Here is a 5,148-nt window from a genome sequence, read left to right on the forward strand (position 1 = left end):
TTCATCTCACGATCTGATGACCTGAAGCTAAAAAGTATAATACAGTAATCGTTAGTAACGTCGTCTCTGCTCCCCTAAGGCAGTATCAGTACGCCTAGCCTTTGTACAGAAATAGTTTACACTCGTCACAACATTTACCATCTACATTTTTACGACGTCAGTAAACAATGTGTGGTATCAGAATCTTCTTCTCCTTCCTTCTTTTCGTCTTCTTCGTCTTGTTCTTCACCATCACCATCGTTATCGTCACTGTCATCATCATCACTGTCATCATCTTCGTCAGTACTATTATCTACCATCTTCATCCTTAGGTGTAGCTCCGTTTCTTTCTTTCGTGAGGTCCCTCCCATATTTTATCAACTTCCAAGCCAGCAAAACGTACTTTATGCAGCGCTTTTGTAATCCTCTCATTGTGAACTGGCTTTTATTCGTTCCACAGCTAGTTTTTCACCATAATGTGAGCCCCGACCTCTTCGTCATCACCGCCGAAGATCTGTACTCGTTTGGAACTTAGTGCAGGCTTCTGTTGGGAAACTGCTCTCACCGCTTCAGCATCCTCATTCTTGTAGTTTCTTGTCTAATGAGGACGCCTCCATTGCGTTTCTCTTAGAAAGACTGCAACCTGCTGCTCCAATTAATGCCACTATTCATGTTGAGATACTATGAATGTTTCGCACGTAATTAATTTACTCGGGAATGTATTCTTCATCTGACATCACCTAGGTGTGTACGCTCTATGATTACAAATTTCCTCCTGCCCCACGTTCATTTATGGTCTATGGTTCATTAAGGATCATTAACTTAAATTTACCATCGTCACGCCTCCGTCATCTAATTCCGAAGCAGTAATTTGTAGTTTCATTTAACTCAACAACATGACGGATATGATTTACGGACATTATGTATATCTGCAGTTTACCGTGCTTATAAATTCGACAATGAATGTAAACAAAAAGCATCAGCTACGGTTATGAAAGATGTTATTGCAAAATTAAAATGATGTCCTAATTTTGGTAGAAAATGAAATTTCTCGTGGATTTCAAATCAAACATGTGTGGCTAGGTATTTCAATCTTCGGTTTAAGTTGTCACGCACCTTAAGGCTATTACCTTCATTTAGCGAGTGTCAAAAAGTGAAACTGTTCTGTGAATTTCAAAAGACCACCCACTATCTTACTCTCTGTTCTGGTCGTGCCTAAAGCATCGAATTCATCTGATTTTATAGATGTGTTTCGCCCTAATACGAGGGCTGTCCACAAAGTACATTACGTTTTGGAATTAAAAATAAATAAAGTATTGGAAATTTTTTTATTATATACAGATAAAAGCCACACTTAAATACTACTTTTCTACATAGTTTCCATTTAAATTAAGGCACTTATCGTAGTGATGGACGAGCTTGGAAATTCCTTCGTCGTAAAATTCGGCCGCCTGCGCCTTCAACCACGTGGTTACCTCTTCTTGAAGCTGTGCGTCGTCATCAAAACGCCACATAGCCAACCACTTCTTCATTGCTGGGAATAAGTGGAAGTCACTCGGTGCCAGGTCGGGACTATACGGCGGATGAGGAAACAACTGCCACTTAAAAGATTCGAGAACTTCACGAGTGGCATTTGCCGTGTGGGCCCGGGCGTTGTCGTGAATCAGCAAGATCTTTGAGCCCAACTTTCCCCTGCGCTTGTTTTGTATTGCTCTTCTGAGGTTGTGCAGAGTTTGCCAATACCTTTGAGAGTTTATTGTAGTGCCTCTTTCAAGGAAATCCACAAAAATCACACCTTTTCTGTCCCAAAAGAGGTAACCACGTGGTTGAAGGCGCAGGCGGCCGAATATTACGACGAAGGAATTTCCAAGCTCGCCCATCGCTACGATAAGTGGCATAATTTAAATGGCAACTATGTAGAAAAGTAGTATTTAAGTGTGGCTTTCATCTGTATATAATAAAAAAATTTCCAATACTTTATTTATTTTTAATTCCAAAACGTAATGTACTTTGTCGATAGCCCTCGTATTTATAATCACAAAGGAGCAGAACAGCCGTGATGACCCTTCAAACTTAACACAATTTGCTCCCTTGCGGCAGAAAACGCTATCTTCCGGAGAATTACTAACTTCTGAATTTATTGCAACTACCGCCACCAAAAGTTATGGACAATATCTTTATACAGGAACATCATTACTGTCTCTTTAGTATCTCCCGTACGCTCTCACAACGCTCATAAATTCATCAAGAAAAATTATAGTGAAACTTAATTAACGTTACTGCTAGTCTCAAGTGATTGTAAATATCTCCCATGCGAATAGTCCGTGGAAGGCCCAACAGTACCGACCGGCTGCCGTGTCATCCTCAACCAAGGCGTCACCGCGTGCGGATATGGAGGGGCATGTGGCCAGCACACCGTTCTCCCGGCCTTATATCAGTTTACGAGACCGGAGCTGCTACTTCTCAATCAAGTAGCTCCTCAGTTTGCCTCACAAGGGCTGAGTGCACCCCGCTTGCCAACAGCGCTCGGCAGACCGGATGGTCACCCATCCAAGTGCTAGTCCAGCCCGACAGCGCTTAACTTGGGTGATCTGACGGGAACTGGTGTTACCACTGCGGCAAGGCCGTTGGCGATTGTTAATCTCGGTTAACCCAATTTTGTCGTGGCATTAGTAGTTTATTACCAGGCTTCATGTTCCGTTCTAAGACAACTGTGTTCTTGAATGATGAGTTTGGGGGAAACCTTGCCTTGGACTGGGATAAATACCGTACTTTGTTTTCTTACAAATAATTGCGATTTTTACAGACATCCTTCTGTTACTTTACTTAAAAGTGCGTATGGCCTATCAGGCATAAATAGTACCTTTATTAACCAGTTTTGTGTTTTAAAAGTTTTAACAACGCAAACAAGAAGCAGGAAGAGTTGTTACCTTTGGCATTATCCCATACGCACAGAACGCAGCAAACAGACGTTTTAAAATTCATGTGCGAGCGGGTATCGAACTCTGATCCTGGTGTTAGTACAGGGTGTTGTTCTGAGTGAATCATTCCAACACATACTGCTTACTCGCCATGAAAGTATCAACGTACCAGTGCATTGGCCGCCCTCTCTTCTGAATTTCACGGAGACTTCCCACTGTGCGGCAGAGCCAGTCCTACAATACTGGGAGGAACCTAAAGGCAGCCGGAGAAGCTAAGGGACTTTGCAGCCTTAAAGTCTCCGCAGAACTTATATTGTGTGCGGAGTGGGAAAGAGAGAAGAGGCAACTGAAAGTCTGCAGCCTTGAGTCGATGTCCGAGGCAAGGGCGGAGCCGTAGTGGTTGAGTCTGAGAAAAACGAAGGCGATGTCTACTGTCGAAAATGTGGCTTCATAAGCGACTAATCGCTACCGTATAGACAAACATAAAAACATAAGACTTTTCATAAGTTTGAAAATAGTTTTCATGATGAGCTTAATCTGTCGCTGTGTTTCGAAGGGCATATCTGCGTCCGATAAAGCGTCACTAGCAAATATCATATTGTAAAACTAATATTTATTTCCACTATGGCAGGATGTAACTATTTTTCATCCGTTTGCGTCGATTTTATGTGGCCTGCTACGACTTCTTCTCCTGTGTCTTGCGTCTTCCTCTGCAATGTTTGTTCCATACAGGCCCCTTTAGCATCATGGAAATTTTTTACCTTTTGTATCGACACACATATAGTCATCGCGTTCCTTCTTCCTTTCAGTGTTACGTATGTGACCCTTTACTTCCCTATTCTGCAAAAGACCCCTCATTTCATAATCTTAAGTCCACTTAGTCCTCAGAAAACTTCTATACCACAACATGTCAAACCTTCAGGAATCATCTTTTCAGATTTTCTAATAATCCATAACAGTAACTAATTAAATTTAGTTATGGATGATGTAATATACACCAGAAGGAAATGTATTCACGATTTATGTTACTGACACAACAATACACACATCACCCCGGTTCGAACCGAGCGAGGTGGCGCAGTGGTTCGACACTGGACTCGCATTCGGGAGGACGACGGTTCAATCCCGCGTCCGGCCATCCTGATTTAGGTTTTAAGTGATTTCCCTAAATCGCTCCAGGCAAATGCCGGGATGGTTCATTTCAAAGGGCACGGCCGACTTCCCTACCTGTCCTTCCCTAATCCGATGAGACCGATGACCTCGCTGTCTGGTCTTCCCCAAAAACAACCAACCAACCAACCGGTTCGCAGAACTCCTGAAGATAGACGTTGACTGTGGATTTTGAATCACAGACACAGTCCATTTGACTATTCAGGAATGTCACGAAACCCGCCCAAAGATGTAAACAACCACGCATTAGCAGATCCTGTTAGACGGAAGAGGTCCGACAGCCGATCAGTTCCAGTCATTCCACCAGGAAGGGGGTACACGGCTCGTGTTGTCTGTAGTTCAACCATGCCTAGACGGTCAATACAGCGGCTGCATCGCCTCCGCATTGTTACTTTGTCCCAGAAAGGGTTCTCAACAAGGAAAATGTACAGCCGTCTCGGAGTGAACCAAAGCGATGTTGTTCGAACGTGGAGGAGATACAGGAGACAGGAATTGTCGATGGCATGCCTCGCTCAGGCCGCCCAAGGGCTACTACTGCAGTGGATGACCGCTACCTAAGGATTATGGCTCGGATGAACCCTGACAGCAACGCCATCATGTTAAATAACGCTTTTCGTGCAGTCACAGGACGTCGTGTTACGACTCAAACTGTGCACAATGACGAGGTCCATCTTTCAACCACGGTACCATGCAACGCGGTAGAGTTGGTCCCAACAACATGCAGAATGGACCGCTCAGGATTGGCATCACGTTCTCTTCCCCGATGAGTGTCGCATATGCCTTCAACCACAAAATCGTCGGGAACGTGTTCCGAGGAAACCCGGTCAGGCTGAACGCCTCAGACACACTGATCAGCGAGGGCAGCAAGGTGGAGGTTCACTGCTGTTTTCGGGTGGCATTATGTGCGGCCCCCGTACGCCGATGGTGGTCATGGAAGGCACCGTATCGGCTGTACGATACGTGAATGCCATCCTCTGACCGATAGTGCAACCATATCGGCAGCATATTGCCGAGGCATTCGTCTTCATGGACGACAATTCGCGCCCCCATCGTGCACATCTTCTGAACGACTTTCTTC

General features: G+C 44.4%; 1 pseudogene; it reads right to left on the reverse strand.

Annotated features, from left to right (window-relative positions):
* Positions 1-2,493: 2,493 nt before the first annotated feature.
* Positions 2,494-2,611, reverse strand: LOC126420074 (5S ribosomal RNA; annotated as a pseudogene).
* Between the last annotated feature and the right edge of the window lie 2,537 nt (positions 2,612-5,148).

This window comes from Schistocerca serialis, chromosome 9 (genome assembly GCF_023864345.2).
Source record: "Schistocerca serialis cubense isolate TAMUIC-IGC-003099 chromosome 9, iqSchSeri2.2, whole genome shotgun sequence".
Taxonomy (NCBI): Eukaryota; Metazoa; Arthropoda; class Insecta; order Orthoptera; family Acrididae; genus Schistocerca; species Schistocerca serialis.